General features: G+C 42.9%; 1 pseudogene; it reads right to left on the bottom strand.

The window, feature by feature from the left end:
* The window catches only part of LOC130721026 (serpin-ZX-like), a 36,278-nt pseudogene extending 20,392 nt beyond the window's left edge, over window positions 1–15,886 (bottom strand).
* Between the last annotated feature and the right edge of the window lie 9,315 nt (window positions 15,887–25,201).

Below are 25,201 nucleotides of genomic sequence, written 5' to 3'. Positions count from 1 at the left end.
GCATCAAATAAAAAGTTGCTAACTCTTATCTATATGGCTCTTGTATTTACAAATATGAATGAACGACCTCTTAACTGTATTTAGCTTCCAACTTTTACTATTATAATTCATAGAACAACAAAAGTCATTTGTGAACTATTCATGTATAACTTGTGTAGTGCCATTGTTGCATGGAAACTTAATCATGAAGTTAACTTAAGATCTTCTTAGATATTACCTTAGTACAAGGATCAGAACCATGTAAATAACAACATATAATAGTCTTTATGAAGAAAAAGACATTTGTTAAAACATATGGAGGTCAGCAAGCTCAACCACTAGTTCATAGTCTCCATCTATGCTAAACAATCTGTAATAAACCAGATGAACCATAATGCACATGAAAAAATTATATGCAAAGAAGTATGAAGTAAAAGGCATAACTGTAGGCAAGCATAGCTGCATATGGAGATGACTCGCCTTTGTCAGCCTTAACCTTCATTCCACCTAAAGTCATGAAAAGCAAAGATATAAGATTGCAGTCAATTCGAAGCAAGTAACCACCCTCCCAATCAAATTGACATGTACTCACTCTGAAGTAATTCCTACAAGAAACTAACAGGACCAACATCTCACTACCACACAAATTGCATTTATTTTAACTATAAGTCAGAAGTAATTCCCACAAGCAACAACTTTTGACAAGCCCTCAAAATGAAGTTAAGAACTCATTACCAAATAAAGAAGTGAAGAACACTGGCCTGAGTCCATAAAACATAATAAGTGAAAACCAGCCTCATATTGCTCATGTGAAGCACACCCTATGCCAAGACATTTATGCAGAAAAATCAGTTTCAATTTGCAGAAACAAAAGATAAAGTAAACAGCTTTGGGTGGAATCACTTTTTTGTTTCTTTGCCAAGAGAGAAGAAAAAGGAATCACATGAGAACCGGCTGCAGAATTCAAAGTCCAGAATAATTAGATTTATAATCAAGTAATTCATAAAAAGATAAAAGGATTTTGACAATCCAATTTGTTGTTCTCGGCTATTGTTTCTACCAATAGATTAAAAAGCAAACGAATGTGAGGTTAATAATGGTATGAACGACAATGAACGAAAATGCAAACGAGAACTGAAACTCAGAAAAGAAATTAAGAAAAAGGGAAGGAAACCTGATAAGAAACAGGCAAAGGGCTTCAATTTAAGAGCTGAAATAGTAGCTCGTTGACAGCATGAACTGCAATTTCTCTTTCGATTCCTCCTATGCTCCGTCTCTATTCGCTATTAACAAAACCTAATCCTCGTCTTTTTGGTTCCTCCAACCACCAATCGATCTTGGCCGGAGAGACAACAAATCTTGAATGGAGGAGATGGCACGACAGAGGTTTGCTCGAGGAACCTTCAGCAAATGAGTGTTGCGAAAGAACGCAACAACCTTGAACTTGAACACGGCAGCGACGTCGACTTCGAACTCCAACAGGGTGGCGGACAGAATCCGGCGAATCAGAACGAGGCGACGAGCAGGGACGATGCTTGAGCAGGGAAAGTGTGCAACGGGTTGAGCGAGGGTTATGATGGGTTGAGAGCGAGAGAGTTAAGAGAAAGGTTGAGAGCTAGGGTTGGGAAACGAATGAAATTTTAGGGAAAATAAAATGAAAATTTTAGTGGGCAAGCACTTGGGGGCGGTTAAAAACCGCCGCAGAAGGAAAAGGAAAAAGAATAATAGCAAAAATATCATTAACCGCCGCTAAGTGTAGTCGAACCGCCGCGAAACGTAGCCAATCTGCGTCAGTCATGAAAACCGCCGCAGAACCGCCGCTAGTTTCTTTTTAGTGGCGGTTTCTACAAAACCGCCGCAAGATGACTGCCGCAATTGGCTCATTTTCTTGTAGTGAGTATCATTTCACCTGTGTAAAGGATGAAGTACCTGCCCAATAAAGAGCATTGTTCCCGTCAAATTTTCTCTAATCATAAAGAGGAAAGGATGATCAGCTACAAAATCTATCATATTCGAATAAGTATACGACATTGCACACCCAAAACCCATTGCAGCCGTCACGGCTGCTACTTCGGTGCCTTCTTCATTCACTTCAATAAACGACTTTTGAATTATGTTGGAAACAAATAGGCGTTCTTTACTAGTAAAAGGGTCCATTATTTTTGTCAAATTTGCATCACGTGGAGAGAAAGGCAAAACAAGTCCCATCTCATTCAGCATATCAAAAAGGTTAAGTCCCAAAGAAAACTTGAAACTTGGAATCCTGAAGTCACCTACTTCCACTTTTTTATGAGGAAGATGACGTTCCACAAACTCATATCCAGAAGTCACTTGCTCAACCAAAGTTGACAACCCATCATTTGCATCCGGAAGGAAAATGTACATAGAGAACCGACGTTTATCCTTACCATGCTTATAAGGAAGACTAGCGACTTTGAAACCATCAAAAACACCAATCAACTGGTCCTCCTCACTACTCATGAAGGGAACCTTGACTGAGGTGCTATTAAGAAGGTGGAAATCACCTTCTTCCGTACTAAATGCATCAAACTTGTCTTTCCACGCACCTTTGAAGTACAATGCATTTGCAAGGATCAGCCTCGTTAAGCTGTCAACTGACCCCGGAGGAAGAAGGTTTTCTATAAGGCCATTAGTCTTTGTTTCAGCCCATAAATTGACTTCATTGGCCACTTCATGACCCTTAAAAAACCATCATCAAATTTAAAATCAGTTATGCAAATAAGATCAGTTGAGGATGAGTTTTATAATTTTGCTAATCTTATTTTCACACCAAATACATACAGTTCTAATTAGAAAATGCAAATCACTGACCTTGTTCACGAAATCAGCAGAGGCAAGAGTGGCCTTGTAATCAGTGTTCACCAGTTGTTTGAAGGAAGGGAGAAGAGGAAGTGACTGTTCAACCCACAAACAGTTGGCAAAACAAAGGCGAGGGCCACCGGCACGAGCACCATCGCGGAGGACAGAGGTGAGCTGAGAGGCGAGGGAGTTGAGATCGTTGGTGGATTTGGCTCGAAGGAAGGTGAGAAGCTCATTGAGAGTGGGGCCCTCTGCACCTGCAGCAACCATGCTAAGCGCAACATGGAGCGACAATGGCGAAAACACAACGTTCTTGTTCTTAAATTCTTCTTTCAAGAATACATGCTTTGTGATGCTGAGTGCAGCGTCCGTTTGATTGCTTGTTAAAGTTGTAAGGTTTGATGGAAAATTGTGAAAACCTTTAAAACCTTGATTTCGTGAAAGTAATCTTCCTACCTGCAAACCTTTGTTAACCATGCCTCTCATTGAACCCATTATATAAGTAATCTTCCTACCTGCAAACCTATTTTCACTTTTGTTGACCAGAGTGACTAATCTCTAGCCGCTGCAAGTCAGAATTTGACAATATATAAGAATGAGAGAGGGATAATAGATGCATCTAATGATATCTTGATATCTTTTTATTTGAAAGGAGTATCTATTAGTTATGAGGTAAATATATATTATCAAATTAAAAAATATATATGCAGAAATTGGATTGAATTGGTTTTGAATTGAAGAATTGTCCAGTTTTTTTAATTTCTTAATAATCAGTTTTGGTTTGAATTCAAATCGGATGTACTTCTGTTTATTCTAAATATATTGGTTGGGAATGGGTAATTTTTCAGTTTTGATTTAGATTTTTTTTTTCTTCCAATCAAAACTATTTTCAATTTTAACATCTGCATATTATTTTTCCACATCAATAATATCTAATTCCTGTAAATTGCCATTTAAAACACTATGAGTCACGCATCAGCACTAAGAATTTTGAAAAGTATACCGACTATAAGTAATTTTGTGTAGATTTTTTTGTAGTCCTAGATTCGTCCCCCTCAAAATTGTGTTCTCGTAAATTGACGAGTTTTGAATTTGTTTTTATGTTAGGTGATGATAGAAATAATAGGAACCGGTGATACTTTCCAAAAACCCATATTTCAAAGTCATCTGTGGACTGGGCGAGACTCCAAGGGCCCTCGCCCAGGGTCGCTTGTCCAAGGCGACGCACGGGCCAGGAAGTTGGGCCTTCTCTCGGGAGGCCCAATTAGCCATTAAGAGTAGTTAGGAGCGCCAAGCCCAAGCCCAGCTCTAAGTCTATAATTAGGGGACGGTTACCAATTGTAAGGAACTCTTAGCTCATTTGAGAAATAAAAACTTGAAATTCAGTTACTTTCTCTCTCTATGCGGTTACACTCTAACTCTCTCTAGATTCTCACATCACTATCCTTTCACTCTAGGTACCATACCTCATCTCTATGTTCCTGGATAGAACATTTGGCGCCGTCTGTGGGGATCGGTAGATTTCGATTCTCGGACTACGTGGATTGTGATTTGGTTGAGAGAAGTTTGATTTTCTGTGCAATTTTCTTCGGTTTTTTGGATTTACGATTGAATCTCTAGTTCGCTAGTGGAACTTGATGGAGACACGTCGTCTTCGACGTGATGGAGAGCAAGAGCAGCGGCACGGTTCGCCGCCACGTCGCGTAAGAGGCAGGCCACGACGCGAGCAAATCCGCCGCGACGAAACTGAGCAACTGACTCCTCCTCAGCCTCCACCGCCTCCTCCTCCTCCTCCTCCGACGCCTCCGCTACCTTCTCCGCCATCCTCACCGGAGCAACAGAGGTCACCAGCGCACTCGCCTGGAGTCTCAGGCGAAGGAACACCGTTACCACAGGCTCCGATCACCGATCGAGATTGGAGGCGCCTGATCCACAGTGTTGATGACATACGGCAGCGGAACGACTACTTGCAGGAGCAGCTTGAGTGTTATCGCTTCGAGTAGCAAGACGAAGGAGAGCGAGAGGCAGAGGTCGTGGCAGAGTTTGAGCCGTTCTCAGCGGTGGTGAGGGAGGTGGCTATCCCGGACAATATGAAGAACATTGTTCTTGAAACATATAGTGGAAAGGCCGATCCAAAGGAACATCTGCTTTATTTCAACACTAAAATGGTAATTAGCGCGGCTTCCGACACGGTGAAATGCAGGATGTTCCCGTTGACTTTTAAGGGCACAATTATGGCTTGGTTTACGACTCTACCTCGGGGATCCATTACAAATTTTCGCGACTTCTCATCGAAGTTCCTCGTCCAATTTTCCGCAAGCAAAACCAAGCAGGTAACAATCGATGATCTATACAACGTCCGTCAATCAGCGGGCGAAACTCTGAAGCAATATGTGAAGCAATTCAGTGCGGTGTCTGTTAAGATTGAAGAGTCAGAACCACATGCCTGCGCACATGCTTTCAAGAACGGGCTGCAGCCTGGAAAGCTGAACAATAAGTTGAGCCGTAAGCCAGCTCGGTTGATGGCGGAAATCCGAGCGCAGGCGAATACCTACATCTTGGATGAGGAGGATGATGCTTTCAAAAAGAAGCGTGCAAAGATGGAGAAGGATGGCGATCGGAGGGACGCATCGCTAGAAGGAAAACAAAGTAAGGAGAAAGGGGAAGGCGGTAAGCGACGAGACAAGAAATCAAAGCAAGTGGAGAAAGTCGCGAAGGAGCCGCTGTACCCTAGGAAGGAAAGTTTCGAACGCCGGCGCCCGTGGCATCAAGCTGATTCTCGCCGGCGGGAGGACCCGGGGAAAAGTCTGAGTGCACATTTGACAGAACTACTTCGAAAGGTCAAGGCGACACATGCAGTCGAGGAGGGCGAGAAGGAGACCAACCCGTCTCCGGCGGCGGTGGATAAGACGAAATGGTGCGAGTACCATCACTCGGAAGGTCATGACACTGGGGATTGTTTCACATTAAAGAACGAGATTGAAAGACTTATCTGGGCGGGACGCTCACAGTTGAATGACCGAGGTGATCGCTGGCAAGGCGAGCGGCAACAAGGGAATCGTTATAGAGGGGATCGTCAGCATGATGATCGCAGACGGGACGATCGCCGTCAGACACCAACCACTGACAAAAAGGAGACGTTGGCAACGAGAAAGAAGGGAGCTGAAGAAACCTTCAACAAAGATCTCGAACCGCCGGTCGGAACGATAAATACAATTGCAGGGGGTTTTGGTGGAGGCGGCAACACATCCTCGGCGAGACGGAGGCATTTAAGGGCAGTAACGTTAGTGCAAGAGTATGAAACCCCATTCAGTTTCCATCACCCAGATATCGTGATATCGTCGGCAGATTTCGAGGGAATCAAGACACATAAAGATGATCCTGTGGTAGTAATGGTAAGGATCAACAGCTTTAATGTGCGAAGAGTGCTTTGGGACCAGGGAAGTTCTGCGGGTATTATTTACGGTGATGCATTCGATCAGTTGGGGTTAACAAACAAGGACTTGATGCCGTACACTAGGACTCTGGTAGGCTTTTTAGGAGAGTAGGTCTGGGTGCGTGACTATTTGGATTTAGACACGGTTTTTGGTATCGACGAGAACGCCAAGCTTTTGTGTGTAAGATATTTGGTATTGCAGGTTGTGGCATCATACAACGTCATCATCGGAAGGAACACGCTAAATCGTCTCTACGCAGTGATTTCAACGGCTCACCTAGCGGTGAAGTATCCGCTAATCTGCGGGAAGGTGAGAAAGATTGTGGTGGATTAGCGAAGGTCAAGGGAGTGCTATAACAATTGCCTTAGTTTATATGGAAAGAAGGGAGCCGGCGAGGGACACAGGTGCCACGGGATCGAGGTCTTAGATGGTGATCAAGGTTGGCAGGGCGTGCAGGACCAGGGGAGAAACGGCCCAAGAAGATTGGAGCAAATGGTTGATCGAAAGATAGAGAGATTGAGGGGCAACCAAAGTTAGGGAAGGCCAGATGTCAGGACAGGGAAAGATGGACAGTTCACTGATGCCCATGCGGAGGAGCGCTGGGCGAACGTAATAGAGGTCTTGGAGATGTACAAATCTAGCAGAGGAGTGCTGGCGATCGAGCCCAGGCTCAGGCCTGGCCAGGAAAGACGCTTAGAGAAGCTGGTAAATGACAACTTTGACCTCTTTAGTTGGAGTCCTAAGGATGCGACGCTTTGGGGGCTGCCAAGATTCAGGAAGACAATGAAGGTGCGAAAAACACTAGAAAGGGGGGGGGGGGGTTTGAATAGAGTTTTCGAATAAAAGATATACTTTTGAACTTTTTCCAAACTCAAAGATAAGAACTAGGTGCTGAAGAATATGAAGTAAAGCACGCAAGTATTTTATCCTGGTTCACTTGAGATAAAAGCTCAAGTTAATCCAGTCCACCCGTGAAGGTGATTTCTTTCTTCTTTTGATGAAGGCAATCCACTAAAATCAATGAGTGTTACAACTGCACTTTGCAACCTGCTAAGTGACTAACAATACATTGATTTTCTCAATAGTATTCTCTCAAGAAGCTGATCTAACGATCCTCTCAAGACTAGCTAAACACTGAATCAAACTGATTCAGTCTTCTCAAGATCTGACCAACCTTGGTCTCTTAAGGAACTTACAAAGTGTTTGTAAAAGCTTTCGGGTTTACAAGAATTGCTTCTGAAAAGCTAATGGTAAACTCAGATGTTTAAGAACAGTGAAGAAATATTGCTAAGAGATTGGTTAGAATGAATTCAATAATATCAGCAAAGTTTCTTGGCTTCTTTCTTCTATCTTCAGCCCTTATATACTCCAAGGCATATGATGTAGCCGTTGCTAGGGTTGTGCCCGTTGGAGTGACAATCTTGTAATATCAGACTGCTAGGCTGAACGAGGTAGGTGGCGGACAAACTGAGGCTGTACGATTTGTACTATCACAGCATCCTGTCCTTTCACCAGCTGACTTATGATCTAGAGTGCTTCAGATGGACGTTGGTGAAGCATCTAATCAGAGTCAGATGGAAGCTTGGATCCTCTGACCTTGCAACTTCTGCTTCTGAACAAGTTCCTCAGAACTTCTGAACGTCAGAGCTAGAATAGCTTGGGTCTTCAGAGCCAACTTCTTGCAGGTCTTCAGAACTTGAGTCTTCTACTTCTGGACCGTTCCGCTGGAACATCTGGTCTTCAGAACTTCTGACTCCGGTTCTTCAGTACCTCTTGAGAGCTTCTATCTTCAGAACTTCTGAAGGATTTGCCACTATTATGAACGAACATGGTGAGCTTTAGAACTCTCTTTTGGTTACTCTTGGGTCTTTGTCTTCTGATGTAATCGGCTTGGGTCAGAATCAGAACTTGTTTGTCACAACTAAAAAAGACAAACGTTAGAGTACCATAATTGTTCATCCTCAAAAACCTAAATTATAGTCATCAAAATATAGAGATGCAACCACTGATCAAACCTTGATCTTACAATCTCCCCCTTTTTGATGATGACAAAACAAGTATTTTGATGAACAATTCTTAATCAATAAACTGAATACACAAGAGAGAAGAGATCATAGTTTAAACTTATCCTTGTGTAACGGTTAATGATGCTCCTTCTGAATCTAGGATTGCACCTGATTCTAAGCTGGGGTCTCCCCCTGACTCCCCCTGAATCTATGACTTGATGAGATGTTGAAGAGTCTAGATTCAGAGTCTTAGTGATGTGATCAGAAGATACGCGTAGAAAGATGTATACTCATAAGAAATTGATGGTTCAGAACTCGCGTAGATCACATAAAGACATAGAGTATTGTTCAGGTGTATTGGAATAAGGCTTCAGAGGTATATAGGTTCAGAATTTTGAACAAAATGTATTCCTTATTTTAGGACGCTTGGCAATATCTATGTGCTATAAGTATTTGATACTTATTCTCCTTTACTGGTTTTATATTATATAAAAAGCTTAAATTTTTATCAAAACCATTTTATGTACTCCCCCTTTTTGTCATAATCAAAAAGAGTGAAAAACTGAAACAATAACAACAAGAAATTAATGCAGATAAACTCATGTCATTATTAATAGATTGAAACGAGTATAGAGGATAGCAAAGACTAAGAAAACTAGTCCTAGATACATAAGAAGGCACGAGAGTCCTTCATGGAGAGAAGCTGAAGGTGCAGGGGACGAATGCCCTGATCAATAGAAGCTAACTGGGCAGTCAGTTCTTCCTTCAGAGCTTCACTTTCACGGATAGCAGGAGTGGAGGCAGCAGCCTGACCTGCTTCTTCTGGAGCTTCTTGCTCATGTTCAAGGAGCATACAAATGCTTTCAAATTGATCCTCGAGGTCCTTCCGGCAAGAGGCCAGTCGAAGGAGTTCTTTCAGAACTTCTTGGAGATTTTGAAGGCAGTGAGTCTGATGGGATGTCAGCCAGCAGTCCAAAAGATGCTTAATCATCCCAAGAGCTTGAGAGATTTGAGAGATAGAGAGATTAACACTCTAGGGAAAGACCTGGTCAAATACCAGAGCCTTGAGTTAAGATATCAATTCAACAGAAGTCATTTTTGGTTTGAGAAGAGAAAGGATGAATTGAATTGAGTTGAATTGGATTGAGTTGTGATGAATAAGAAGGAAGACAGCAGATTATAAGGAGGAGAAGTAACAGAAAAAAACATGCATAAAACTCATCGAATCATAAATGCATGTGAGTTACTAAAAGAAATGGACGGTGCATTAAATAAGTGAATCAGAATTAAACATGGTCAAACATGAAATAAGTTCACAGATAATTAAAATAAATTATGCATGAAAGATAGATGAGAGGGGGTTCAAGGCTTTGATGAAAGTGACTAACAATACACTGATTTTCTCACTAGTATTCTCTCAAGAAGCTGATCTAACGATCCTCTCAAGACTAGCTAAACACTGAATCAAACTGATTCAGTCTTCTCAAGATCTGACCAACCTTGGTCTCTTAAGGAACTTACAAAGTGTTTGTAAAATCTTTCGGGTTTACAAGAATTGCTTCTGAAAAGCTAATGGTAAACTCAGATGTTTAAGAACAATGAAGAAATATTGCTAAGAGATTGGTTAGAATGAATTCAATAATATCAGCAAAGTTTCTTGACTCTTTCTTCTATCTTCAGCCCTTATATACTCCAAGGCATATGATGTAGCCGTTGCTAGGGTTGTGCCCGTTGGAGTGGCAATCTTGTAATATCAGACTGCTAGGCTGAACGAGGTAGGTGGCGGACAGACTGAGGCTGTACGATTTGTACTATCACAGCAACCTTTCCTTTCACCAGCTGACTTATGATCTAGAGTGTTTCAGATGGACGTTGGTGAAGCATCTTATCAGAGTCAGATGGAAGCTTGGATCCTCTGACCTTGCAACTTCTACTTCTGAACAAGTTCCTCAGAACTTCTAAACGTCAGAGCTAGAATAGCTTGGGTCTTCAGAGCCAACTTCTTGCAGGTCTTCAGAACTTGAGTCTTCTACTTCTGGACCGTTCCGCTGGAACATCTGGTCTTCAGAACTTCTGACTCCGGTTCTTCAGTACCTCTTGAGAGCTTCTATCTTCAGAACTTCTGAAGGATTTGCCACTATTCTGAACGAACATGGTGAGCTTTAGAACTCTCTTTTGGTTACTCTTGGGTCTTTGTCTTCTGATGTAATCGGCTTGGGTCAGAATCAGAACCTGTTTGTCACAACTAAAAAAGACAAACGTTAGAGTACCATAATTGTTCATCCTCAAAAACCTAAATTGTAATCATCAAAATATAGAGATGCAACCACTGATCAAACCTTGATCTTACAACGAGGCGGGCTGGCGAGAGTATCGGTCTCGCAACGACAATGAATGGAAGACAAGCACATCAGGTTTGAAGGATGAGACGCTCGGCGTGGTGCTTTGATCCGGGGGCCAGTGACAAAAGCAAGGGCGCGGCAAGGAAACGAAGGAACTATGACAAAAATAAAGATGCACTCTTTTTCTCCACCACGTGAGTTTTTTAACGAGGTATCCCTCGAATGTAAAATCTTTTTATAAATCAAATACAAAAGGATATTCTCAGCGATCCTCCTAGCCCGACTGAATTATCACGGTCGCCCGGTGGGAAAAATTCCCTGAAGGTGGCGATCCCAACACGACCTTGATGTCTGGGGATCGCTCCTGAAAGTTCGGCGCGAACCGCTGCTACTCATTAACTCAACTAAGTTATCACGGTCGCCCGGTGGGAAAAATTCCCTGAAGGTGGCGATCCCAACACGACCTTGATGTTTGGGGATCGCTCCGGAAAGTCCGGCGCGAACCGCTACTACTCGTTGGCGATGTGTGCGGATAAGTTACTTATCCCGAAAGCCTCCCCAAAATATGGGCGAGAACTCAAAGCTAGGCTAAGTCTTGGGCAACCCACATGGCCATTGGGTCCCCAGCAACTGTAAGTCCTCGCCAGGACAAAACTGGCAAGGCCACACCTGATCTTACGGGAAACATGGTGTGAACAAAGCCTCAGTTCAAAACTGAGCAAAAATCCTAGTTTTCTTTGGCACACGTTCAAAATCGCTACACGAAACTTAAACTTAAAGGCATAAAACGAACACAAGGAAAAATATGGCAGGGCGGTGAATAGAAGTAGACAGAAGGAACTGCAACAAATTTTCATTCATAACTAAGCCGACAGAGCAAAGTTTTCTGCTTTACAAAAGGGGTAAGAAAAAATCGATACAAAGTACTCAAACTGCATTGACATTTTCTGCTTTCTTTCATTTTCAGCAGCCAAAAAGTATGCAGCGTCGAAGCCTGGAGGATCATCGGAGCCGAACAAACCCTCAAGGGTGACTTTCTTGAAGGCTCCCATCCCGCTGAGATATATTCCTTCATAAAGATACTAGACTTGGGCTTTAGCGAGGAAGAAATAGCAGCAGCTTCGACCTCTAACCTCGCTCGAAGGGTTTTTGCTTCGGAGGCCGTCCGTGCTTCCGCCTCCGCAACAGCTTTGGCCTTTGCTTCCAGTTGGGCTCTCACCGCAGCGAGGGACTCGTTCGACAATGCAAACTCGTTACGCAAGGACGCGAGTTCCTTGTCTTTGGCGACACAAGCTGCCCTACTCGCAGCAATTGCCTCGGCCCTCGCCTCCAACTCCTTCTGCATATCGTCCACCTCGCCCTCCAAGTCCTCCACTCTCCTTTCACAAGTGGACAAATCAGTCTCACGACCATGCATCTCAATACCCAAGTTGTTTAGCTTAATTACCTGGGCCGCCACCTGAGTCAACAACTTGTCACGCTCGCTGTACGCTTCGAGCGTGGCAAGACGATAACTCTCAGCCTTCTGACGGAGCTCTTCAACTTCAGCGACAGAAGCCGAATCCTGAGATAACTTGGCAAAGAGACACCCCGCGCGCAGGAGACTTGAGATGGCTTCTTGTGCCACACCATCAAGGTCAGGATTCTCAGCTCCTTTCATACTACCAAACAAGGGATCAGTCGGCATAAATTCGACAGGGGTAGGTTGTTGGTTTGAAGGAGAGCTCTCCTTCTTGTTAGCGTTCAGATGACCGACGGCGGGAGAAGAATGGTGAGGGGACGGTGAGACGACGGGAGCTTGATCCTCATCATTACGACTCGTTGGGTGGACAGGGAAGGCTGTGGGTGAGCTTACCTCAGCTTGTTGGGATGGACGGTCTGGAGAGAGGACTGTTTGTGGGGTATTGGAAACAGCGCCCTCATGAGCACTTTGACCAATAAAAGTATCCTTGGGAAGGGGCAAGGTTCCCGCCTCGTCCTTGTGGTTTGGTTCATCCCCGCCCACCAGGCCTTGGCGAGGAACAGATGTCTCGCCGGTTTTGGTTCATTTGGCATTTTTCTTTTTCTTTTTCAACGGAGGGATCGCAGCTCTGGTTCCTCCATCCATGACGGGAACGGCCCCTCTGGATTTATGAGATTTCTTTATCAGAGGGGGAAGAGCAGCGTTGATAGTGGCATCCGGCGTTGGCCCGCCGATCTCGGGAGAAATACCGGCGCCCGGCGTTGGCCCGCTGGATTCTGGAGCGGCGATATTGAGCATTGTTCCCCCAACCTCAGGAGGGGCGATACCTCTTGCAGACCCTGTTGCAAGCTCAGCAGATGTGGACCCTCTGACCCGTTTCTTTGGGGGAGGGATGGTGGTCTCAGCGTCAGCATCCACGGCAGCGCGCCTTCTCATATTTTTGCTAGTGTTGAAGGAGGGAGGAAACTCAAACACTTTGGCGGTGAGGGCACGCTCCAGTTCGATTTTGGTGAAATTCATTCCTCCCAGGAATGAACCGAGGGTGTTCTTGCGGGCGGCTTCGAGCAAATGTGAGCACTCGAGGACCAGAAGCCCAACAAGAAAGCTAATGATGATTTTATCTTCATCACTCAGCGACGCATCTGGTGGCAACGGAACAACACGGGGACTCTTCGTCCAGTAGAAAGGAAACAGGGCAGTCCCGTCTCGAAGGGTGAAAGCTTTAGGGTAAGTGGGATGCACGATTATACGGAAGTACCGGCGCCCGGGTCTTATCTTAACGTTGCTCTTGTAGGGGCAAATACGTTGACGGCTCGTGCGCAATTTCAGAGAAACCCACCCTGGGGTTTGGGTTTTCAAAGACTTCGGCTCCACGACGTAGAAGTAAAAGAAGTGAGCGGTTTTCGGTTCAAGACCAACGGCATTGCAAAGAATCTTAAAACACAGAATGAAGGCCCAGGCGTTCTGATGGAGTTGACATGGAGCCACATTGATTTCTCTCATAACTTGGCGAAGGAAGGGGGAGAAAGGTAGTTTTATTCCCAGTTCAAGGAATAAATACTCGTAGACATTAAAGAAGTGAGGTCTCTTCACTCCGTGGTCAACCGTACGGTGCTGCCAGGGCCGACGATCGCTCGGGCACCTCCAGGTGACAAGGTCGTCCTCAAGGGTTTTCTCGTAGAAGAGCCCGCCAGCCAGGCAGGCCATTTCGAGGATAGAGTCGTCGGAAGATTGCTCGGAAGGTTGACAAACGACCTCCTAAGTGGGGGTTTGATCTGTGGACTCAGGAAGGGTGGCAAACACCCGGTGCCAGAAGGCGTCGATGTCCCCCTCGCCATGGGGAAGTCCTCCGGAGGGGAGAAGGTCCACCGGAGGCGGGGACGCAGGAACAGTGCTTTGGGAACGCGTGGATTTTTTAGTACGGCGTTGGGAAGTCATTCTTGCCAAGGGAGAAGTAAGAGTGAAGATGGGAGAGAGTACTAGGGTGTCAGTTTTTGCAAGTTGTGAGGATTCCGAAAGTGGTGAATGATGGAGTGAAGGGGAATTTAAAAGATAAGATGAGTAACGGTTGGGAAATCGTGTCCCATCATGACGAGATGAAATGATTACTCAGAGGAAAGTGGTGCGGATTTTGGGGAATAGGAACGGCGCAAAAATGGAAATTGCAACAGTTGAAGCTAATTGGTTCAAATTCAAATTGGCAGGCTTTATGGGGATTTGAGGGGACGTCTTAAGGAAAGCAATTGAGATTTTGAAGATTCATTGACCTATGCCCTCCTCTGCCACGTGGCACGGACCCAACGCGTGTCAAGCCACCATGATTCACGACGGATCGCAGCTGCAACTGGGTGAGAGAACCAAGCGTCGTTGTCACCCGTCGCCACGGGCCGACCTGTGGACTCCTGGGATCAAAGGAACTTGTTAGGAAGATCAAAATATCAGTCTTAGGCTTTAGTTACCAAGCCATGTTGGCAATTGTTTTGGGTCACTAGACTTTAGCATTAGTTAGCTTTTCTCATGATCGTTGCCCCAGGTTTTTCTTTAAAGACATTCTCAGCTCTTATGCTTCGAGCTCGGTGTCTTGTGGACTTGTGGACTGGGCGAGACCCCAAGGGCCCTCGCCTAGGGTCGCTTGTCCAAGGCGACGCACGGGCCAGGAAGTTGGGCCTTCTCCCGGGAGGCCCAACTAGCCATTAAGAGTAGTTAGGAGCGCCAAGCCCAGGCCCAGCTCTAAGTTTATAAATAGGGGATGGTTACCAATTGTAAGGGACTCTTAGCTCATTTGAGAAATAAAAACTTGAAATTCAGATACTTTCTCTCTCTATGCGGTTACACTCTAACTCTCTCTAGATTCTCACATCACGATCCTTTCACTCTAGGTACCATACCTCATCTCTATGTTCTTGGATAGAACAATCTGCTCAACCAAAGCCGACAACCCATCTTTCGCATCCAGAAGAAAGAAGTACATCAAGAACCGACGATTGTCTTCACCTTGCGTATAAGGAATACCAAGGATTTTAAAACCATCAAAAACACTAATAAACTGCTTCTTCTTACTGACCATGAAGGGAACCTTGTCTAAGTTGCCATTAAGAAGGTGAAAATCACAGTCTTTAGTCACTGAAGCATCAAACTTCTCATTCCATGCACCTTTGAAGTACAAAGAAATTTCAAAGATGAGCCTAGTTAAACTGTCCACTGACCCAGATGGAAGAAGATCTTTGATCAATCAATTTGTCTCTTTTTCAACCCATAAATTAACTTCTTTGGCGACTTCAACCGCCTTTAATCAAAACCATCATCAAAGTTAAAATTAACTATGCAAATAAATTATTTTTTCTTCATCAGATTATGATATGTTATGAAATCCCAATATGGAAAATGCATGGTGATGAAGGTAAATTAATAAACAAGGAAGGGAGGGAAAATCTTAAAATCACTCACCTTAGTTTGGAAATCAACAGAAGCCAAAGTGGCCTTGTAATGAGTAGCGATGAGTTGTTTGAAGGAATGGTGAAGAGGAAGGGATTGTTCTACCCATACATCATTAGTGAAACAGAGGCGAGGACCGTCGGTGGGAGCAGCATCAGTGAGCACGACGGAGACGAGGTGAGGGGCGAAGGAGTTATGGTGGTCGGTGGAGTTGGCTCGGAGTAAGGTGAGAAGCTCATCGAGCGTGGGGCCTTCTAAACCGGCGGTGAGGATGCTAAGCACGACTTGAAGCGACAAGGGTGAAAACACGATGTTTTTGTCCTTCGATTCTTTATTCAAGAAGAAATAGTTTGTGATGTTGAGGGAAACTTCTGTTTAGTTTCTGATTGAGTCTAGGAGCTCCATTTTTGTTCTTATTTTCGAACTATCTGAGGAGAGTGCTTGAAAGAGAGATGACATTGAACTTATAGTCAGTGGCAGATCTAGGACTCGAAGTCAGGGGTTCAAATTTTTCAAATGAAAATATCGGTAAAAATATAATTAAAAACAATTTTATTATGTTTATACATCAGATATTATACAAGTCATAGTTGTTTTCTACGTGATTTCATATTCTGAAATCGTTGAAAAACTTACCCTAACACTAGCAATCCTACATAAAACTTGTAGAAGAATATAAAAGCGACTTTCTCTTATAATTTTACTTACTAACGAAAACAAGAGTCAAATAAGTAGAAATAGAGGAAAAAGTACTTGTCACTTGAAATTTTGTATCTGCAAATATTTATGTATATATGCACATTCATATGTATGTCTGATTCATTAATATCTATCATTTTAGTATCACTTTTGACATTCAATAATTATTTCTTAGACTTCTAGGGACTAGAATTGAACTTCTATTTTGTTATACTGAATTCACGCTCCTTCATTATGTTTATGTTATTGGTTGCCTACAAATGAAATTACAAAGTTTGACAAATCCAGTTATGAAAAACTTTGCGAAAAGAACCACTTCCGGTAACCGTTGAGTATTATAAGAGAATGAGTCAGTTGTCATAAAAATAAGCTACCTATTGACTACATAGTAATATAAAAAAGTATACATATAATACTAAACAATTTTGTTAACCGAGCAATTGGAATAGCCGAATAGGGATATTAACAGCGATGCTTCAACTCATTACTATTCATGTAGTAAAGAAATATTCACTCCTTCAGTGGAGAATACATGTGATGATGATGATTTCAGTGCAGATTACTTCACCTATCCCTAACCAGCATTTTGCAAAATATCTTAGTTTAAAATTGACCAACTGAGGTGAGAAATCTAAACTAAAAACACCAGAAACATATTCTCATTGAACGTTTCCAATTCAGTAAAGATCAGATAAATGAATAATTCGGTTATCATCAAGAACTAAGTAACTAACTCGAAACAGAAAAGTTGAACAAATAAAGCATAATTTGAGATTGAACTATTTTGCAAACGATGATTCTGATAGCAATTCTCACTTCTCAGTTGGGTTGGGTGAGACTTAGGGTAGCGAGAGAAAGAGGGTGAGTAGCTGACTGCGTATGTGTGAGAGAGAGAGTGAGAGGAGTAAGTGAGTGTGGGTCTTTGGTGCAAATAGGTGCAAAACTTGGTCTACTAGTATAATTAAAAAAATTCAAGGGGTTCATAAAAATATTATATAGGGGTGCAAGTGCAAAAAAAAATTGTTCAGGGGGTTCGGATGAACCCCCTCATATATATGTGCGTCCACCACTACTTATAGTTGAATTTACAAAATTTTCCTAAAGGCGGTTGTAGAATCTCGTTGTTAGCAAATGTTGGGTCGTGGGTGTAACATGTTTTTTCGGAAAAAAAAATGTATTATGACACATAAAGTGCTTTTGTTTCGGGGCGTTTGATCACGGACAATGCACTGGTTACCTTTGAATGCTTTCATTTTATGAAGAAAAAGATCTCTGGCCGAAAATGTGTCATGGCCTTGAAACTTGATATGTCTAAAGCATACGATAGGGTCGAATGGCCTTTCCTTCAAAGTGTGTTGGTTCAAATGGGGTTCCCCACATCCTGGGTGTCTCTTATTTTGAGTTGTGTTACAACGGTGCAATTTCAGGTTACGTTGAATGGGAACCCCAGGTACCTTTTGTAACACCCCGATTTCGGTGGCGTCACTTTAGTAACCAAAGAAATAACTTAAGCGGAAAAACGTGAATTATTTTTTTTCGATGATGTAAGTAAAGACAGAAAGAGATGAAACTCTAAAACGAAGATAACAGAACTAATATACAATATGATTACAGCCCCCACTGTAAGTTGTAAACCACGTCACGAGTAAACCTCCAGTGACGGAAAGTAAAAGAGAGTAACGCCCGTAGGCAAAAGTACAAACCAAGGTAAAAATACTGTGTCCGCAACACTAAACCTCAAAATCTGAGAACAAGTTGGCCCAGCGGCCTAAGAAAAGACCCCCTAAATCCAACCAGCTCTCTGTGATCTCCATAGGAAACCACACAAAAAGCTACCGGTAGGAAACTACCCTGTCCCCAAAACTGAAGCATGACGGTCAGAGCATCGACACTACTCCTACACTAGTCCCATCTCGAGTAAGTCGCTCGGTGGCCAGCAGGGTCGACCACCCCTGAACCGTAGTCCTCCTGATCAAGCTTCTTCAACCTAGTTTCCCCTGAAGGGTGAACCATCGTGAACCGGTCCGCCATACTCAACTGACAATGGCGTAGTCCGCCCAAACACACACAGAAGACGCGAGGGTCAACTCCAAAGAATTATATAAATAATAAAACCAGATATATAGGGTAATAATTATTTAGCCTCTCAGGCTTATACGTTTAGGGATAACATCCTAGGGTTGCATATATCACAATGAATATAAAGATCATGATAACAATTAGCATGCCTCAAGTAGGATAAACAGGTACCAATCACACTCAGCAACTAAGTCAGCATGTATGTTGCATGAAATGCAATGCTGAGTAACAAAATGCATTCCGGAAGAAGGATGGACACCATCGAGTCAGCCCTAACACCGGCCAAAGTGGGACCATTCCGCTCGGGCGTCTCTTACACCACACAAAAGTAGTCAGATCAGCAGTGAACCCGTAGGTCTGCCATTCCGTCTGCTACTGAGGACCACCGTAGTGTCCTAAATATGGAAATCCGGGTCTTATGACCATTTTGGAATCCACCGAGGTCCGGTATCACGCCGTGTATTAACCTCAAAATGAGTGCATGAATGCAAGTGATTAGCCAAACAACGTCTCCGACCTCACCCGACACGTCGCCACGTGTTCTAGCTAACTTAAAGTCTCTAAAAAAAATACCCTAAGGTAAATGTCGATTCTGCGACAAAATACAATTAATCATAAACAAAAGAGTGCAACCACTCACGACAACTCTTCGAGTCATCAATGCTCTCACGAAGTCTCACGCTTCTGTGGAGTCTCACACATTCACAAAGTCTCACGCTTCAGTGAAGTTTTATGCTTTCACGAGGTCTCACGCCTCAGTGAATTTACACACTTGCACGAAGTCTCACGCTTCAATGAAGTTTCATGCTGTTCACGAGGTCTCACGCCTCAGTGAAGATCCATGCTTTCCACAAGGTCTCACACCTCAGTGGAGTATCACGCATTCACAAGGTCTCACACCTCCGTGAAGCTTCTCGGCTCATCCCTTGGATGGCTAAACAATTGCTCCCAGAGCGAATGAGTATTAACATACCCAAAACTCGAAATCTTCCCAACACTTGGATCCGACGACACTTCTCATTTTCCAAAACTAAACATCAATCCAAAGCTTGCATCCGTGATTGTTATCTTTATTTAAAGGTTTAGAGGTTGTTTAGTATCTTATGAATTTCTTAATAAAAATAGCTCTTTTTGTCTTATCGTATTCCCTAAGAGTTCAAAGTTCCCATAAACCCAAGTAATTCCCTGAGAAGGTCTCGATCCATTGGAGCATGACAAGGTCCGAACTCCGTTCGTCCTTTTTAAAACTCTCTCAAAATCTCATAAAAATTCGGCATGACCTGCCCGCAATCCTCACTTTTCAGAATCTCAGGTACAAGTGTAATAGCATCATTGAAACAGCTCAACCAAAAGACATAAACAGCATATTCCAACACATCCTAAGTTAACCATGTAGCACATAGCATGTGAATCATTTAGCACACAATATCATGGCATCAAGTACTCAACAAGTTCGGCCGAAGCCTCAGAAATCATTTCAGACATTTAGCAATTAGGTGCATAACACATAAATCAAGTCGAATTTCATCGACACCTAAAGCATTATCTAGTAATTCAGAGAGTAGCCCTCACCGGTGGGTCTTCCAGCTTCCTCCTCAAGATGTTCTCCAAACTCTTCTCCTTGATTTCTTGGAATCTCCTCAAACGAACCTTAAGCAAAAATCACAGAAATCAACACCAAGAGTCAGAAACTCAGCAATCAAAGAGTCCTAGGGTCACACGGAACACTACAACTCCGTGGTACGACAATCTAACGCGTTAAGACAAGTTTTCGAAAAAGTCGGATTTCCTCCCCCCTTGGTATAGCTCTCGGCCACTTTCCTTAATTGGGAGGGTCGATTTTTCTTCGATCAAACTTGGTTCCTAGGTTAACATAAGCCGTAACTAAGACGGTTCTAAGCTCGGAAAAATTTTCGGATCGAAAACTGATATAGGGGTAGTTTGGTCATTATTTTTAGCTCAAAATTTCAAAATTGGATTTTTGAAAAACAGATTGGATGGAGACGTCCACAACGACGTTTATGACGACAAATCCTACTAGCACTAAGCCAAGTCGATAGATTAGAGCTTAAAGGTTGCGACTTTACCGAAAAATGGGTATTTAAGGTAGAAATTGATCCCGGCGGCATTTCGTCGACATTTGACAAAATCTAATCCGCAGAACACACTCAGGAGCATGCAGGGAAGAAGTTTAGACGCTGAAATCAACTGATTTGAACAGTTTTTCAAAAACCTCAAAATTTTGAACTCAGAAAGTCGCAGGAGAAATGGACAGAAACGACGATTCGAAGGAGAGTATAGATTACCTACCTCGAGGTCTTCGATTAGTGACGAACGGTGAAGCAAACGGGCAAGAAACGACGAAGATCCGGATCTCTCTCTCTCTCTAGAAACTCGCGGCTTGGAGGGGTGGGGAAAATGGGTTTTGTGAAAAAAATCTAATTTTTCAACTATTTATAGGTTTTGGAAAAAACGGAAAAATGATTTTTTTGCGATTCCGATTTTTCCTGCGCGTTCCTCTGCGCATTCTAAGATAGGTTCTGGCGACAGAATTCCAGAACTCAAAATAGAATTCTTGGAATTAAACCAAAAGATCCAAAATCGGCATAAGTCGGTGTAAGTCGGTTTATCCCGAAAAACTACTTTTTGCAGTGATCGTCGGATGAGAAAACTTCCTTCTGAAGAAAGATTAGGAATGATGAGAGAAGTAGGAGAACGCGGGTGGAATCTTCATTTGAGTTTCCGGATAGAAAAAGTCTTCATCGTCTGTCGATCTTAGGTTTTTCGAACTATCAGGGATTCCGTTTCGGCAAACTTCCGAGAATTGGAATTTGACGTTCGTACATTCCAGGATTTCGCATCGAAATGGTTGTTTAAGGACGGAAAAGAGAAGTTCTAACATTTCTCTGAGGATTTTTGGAATTAGTTTCCATCGTGTCCTAAAGCGTAAATTAACTATTCACTAATACCTTCGACCTAGGATTTAGCGTATGTTAATCGTGCTATAACCCTTTCGGTTTTTCGATACATTCTTGGACTTTTCCTGAACCTCTTTCCTTCCCAAATTTATCTTAATCAAATAACTCTTTTATTTTATTCACTTATCCAAAACGTTAAAACTTGGGCCTTACATTACTACCCTCCAAAAAGAAAGTTTCGACCTCGAAACTTAAGGGTCAGTAAAAAGTTCTGGATACTGTTCCTTGATCTTTTCCTTCAGCTCCCACGTTGCATCACCGGTGTCCTTGTTCCAAATAACCTTCACTAACTCGATCTCTTTACCCCTCAGCTGCTTTACCCTTGTGTCACCAATGCTGATTGGCGGTGTCTCGAAAGACAAGTTATCCTTCAACTCAATGTCATCCAGCTCGATGACGTGCGTCGGATCAGCAATATACTTCCGCAGTTGTGACACATGGAATACATCGTGAACATTTGATAGAAAAGGCGGTAGTGCGATCTGGTAAGCTACCGGTCCTACACGACGAGTAATCTGATAAGGTCCAATGAACTTTGGCGTCAGCTTTCTTGACTTGATTGCTCGACCAACTCCTGCAGTCTGGGTAACTCGCAGAAACACATGATCTCCTTCTTCGAATTCCAGGGTTCTGCGCCTTTGATCTGCATAGCTCTTCTGTCTACTCTGAGAAGCCTTCATCTTCTCTCTGATCTGTTTAATCTTCTCAGTTGTCTGTTGCAGAAGTTCCGGTCCTACTAACAAATTCTCTCCATCTTGATACCAACATAAAGGTGTTCTACACTTGCGGCCATACAAAGCCTCATACGGTGCCATACCTATGGTCGTATGAAAACTGTTGTTGTATGTGAACTCAATCAGTGGCAATAGGGTGTCCCAACTGCCCTTATTGTCTAACACGCAAGCTCGTAGCAAATCCTCCAATGATTGGATAGTTCTCTCAGTTTGCCCATCAGTCTGTGGATGATAAGCAGAGCTTAATCTCAGCCTCGTTCCCAAAGCCTCATGAAGAGCTCCCCACAGATGTGAAGTAAACTTCGGGTCTCTATCGGAAACGATACTTGTTGGCACTCCATGAAGTCGCACAATCTCAGCTATATAAATCTCTGATAGCTTATCCACATTGTACGTAGTTCTCACCGGTATGAAATGAGCCGACTTAGTCAGTCGATCCACGATTACCCAAATCGAGTCATATCCTCTTTGAGTTCTTGGTAACGCCACGACAAAATCCATCGATATGCTATCCCATTTCCATTGAGGTACATCCAAGCTCTGTAGCATACCTGAAGATTTCTGATGTTCCACCTTCGCCTTCTGACAGATTAAACATGCAGCTACATATTCTGCCACTTGTCTCTTCATCCCTGGCCACCAAAAATTCACCTTCAAGTCCTGATACATCTTTTTCATTCCAGGGTGAATGCTCAACTTGCTTTTGTGACCTTCGTCCATAATCAACCTCCTTAAGTCAGGGTTGTTAGGTACGCACACTCTATCCTTGCATCGCAGGATATTGTCACTCCCTACCTTGAATTCCGGGTCCTTACCCTGAATTACTAAATTCTTATTTTCCGAGTAAAAATTCATCTTGTAACTGTTGGTCTCGGATTTCTTCCTTCAATCCATTGGTGATCTTGATCGTCCCAAACTTCAGTTCTCCCTCAGATGCTCTCACATCTAAGCTCAAATCTCAAAATTGTTCCAGCAGTTGCAGCTCCTTAACCATCATTGATGAGATATGCATCTTCCTGCTCAATGCATCAGTAACGGCATTAGCCTTTCCAGGATGGTATTGTAAGGTAAAATCGTAATCCTTGAGAAATTCCATCCAGCGTCGTTGTCTCATGTTCAACTCCTTCTGGTCAAACAAGTACTTTAAGCTCTATGTCGTCCTGCTCGACCACTCGTGTCGGTTCTATGTTGGAAATAACATTGGTTGACGCTACGTGCAATTGCACAACCTTAACCACTTGATCCTTTACTTTTGTTCGTCCAAAAATTCTGCTTAAACTCAGTACACCTCTGGCATTCCTGAGTGAATGTTCAACTTGTCCTCGTGATCTCCACTCATGATTCAAAACTTAACTCGATCGCTCTATAACTCATAGACGAACTATTCCCTTGGAATCTACTAGTCCATTAACGTCGATTCCAACTTCGTAACTATCCTCATTCGCACCATGAAATCAATCGTCTACTTAGTCATCACTCAAAGTAAAACTCGACGTGAGTCTTAATACCTTGTGCATCGCTAGACCCAATCCCTTTTAACATCCATTCATCAGCAACTTATAAGCTAATCACCATCTTAATATCTTACAATCCATTATTGTCATCTCCCCTTTTTCGAGACTTCCCTTACTTGAACCATAAAACCAACCTTCACTTATTCACAACCCACTTTACAATTACCTAAAATCCTTAACACTTCCCCCCAAATCCGAACTTATTCCCTAGAAGATCAAACCATAGCTGTACCTCAGGAAACTTAACTAGTCATTTTATCATCCGATCCCTCAACCTTCGGAGGTTTAACTACAATCATTAATGCCAACACCACTAAACCTCTGATTCGAACATGATTTTCACCTCCCAAGGTCAATCTTAACCCTTAAATCCTCACTTAACTTAGTGAAATTCACTTGCTAACCCCAGCATGCAATATCGGAATCCATAACAAAGTTCCATTCACTCTTAGACTCTAAGAAATTTGTCCACATATAACAACCTCAAGTATTAATCTTGATACTAACTCTTTATTTCCGTAACTAGATCGTCCTCCCATCAATCCGATACTTAGTCTCTCGATCAAAACCTGACAAACCTTGAGTCCTACGCACTTAAGACAAGAATTCATAGACTTAAAACCTAAACTTTCACCACGTTTGGACCTCAAATGTCCTTTAATTCTTCAATACATCTTAAATGAATATCCATTTCTTAAACTATAACTCCTCCCCAAAGGAAATCAATTACTTAACAAAAACTTTACTTCCCGACTCCACTAATCCTCGATCCAATCAAATTAATCTTATCAATCTATCTATCAAAGTCCATTGCCAGTTCTGATTCCGAATATCACCCCCTCAATATTAAGTTGATCAGGCCTAATACATCGAAGGTGAAGATTTAGAAAAACCCACTGGAACAGTCGATGAGTTCCTAACATCCAGTAGTCACAGAGATCTTGATATTAAATCCTCAATGATGCCGCTACGGAACTACACACTCTCGACACCATACATATACTATCCATACGGAATCTCCCTGAGATTCATCCTTCAGCTTCTAGCTTCTTTGTTAAACACATCGGTGCAAGACTACTTTTCTAGGCTTAACGTGTTATTCTAAACCTCGTGTAACTTCTATAGTTTAAACACGAGCAACGGTCAAATAAAGTATTATTAGGCGTAATAACTATAAAGTCAATGCTTAAACAATATAAGTAAAATAGGTGCGTTACATGTGCTACGAGAGTAATGGAGCGTATTATACTAGAATGAGAAAGAATAGTTAGAAGGTTACCATCGTTCTTGCGCTCTCCTTTGACTAATTCGTCAGCTCCCTCAGCCTCTTCACCATCCATGGTGTATACTTTTCCTCTAGCAGCAGGGTGCTTTCCCCTTGCAGTGTTAACAGATGGTTCAACCTTGGGTTTCTTGCAAACCACGGCTAGGTGTCCCACTCGGTGGCAATTAAAACACCTTGGTCCAGTCGCTGAGCACCTGCTAGCAAAATGCCCAATTTCCCCACATCTGTAACATGACACTTGTTTCTCTGCCCCTCTAGCTATGGCAGGAAACTTGCCCTTCATCTTGTTGTCAGACGGTCCCGCCTGAAACGTCTTACAGTTCACGGCCAGATGCCCTATCTGGTTGCAATTGAAACATCGAGGCCCTTGGCCCAGACATGCATTAGCATAGTGCCCGTTCTTTCCACACCTGAAACATGTTACCTCTGGG

The sequence above is a fragment of the Lotus japonicus genome, chromosome 1 (genome assembly GCF_012489685.1).
Source record: "Lotus japonicus ecotype B-129 chromosome 1, LjGifu_v1.2".
Taxonomy (NCBI): domain Eukaryota; kingdom Viridiplantae; phylum Streptophyta; class Magnoliopsida; order Fabales; family Fabaceae; genus Lotus; species Lotus japonicus.
Note: the sequence above shows the minus strand (reverse complement) of the source record. Positions and strands in the feature narration are given on the sequence as shown.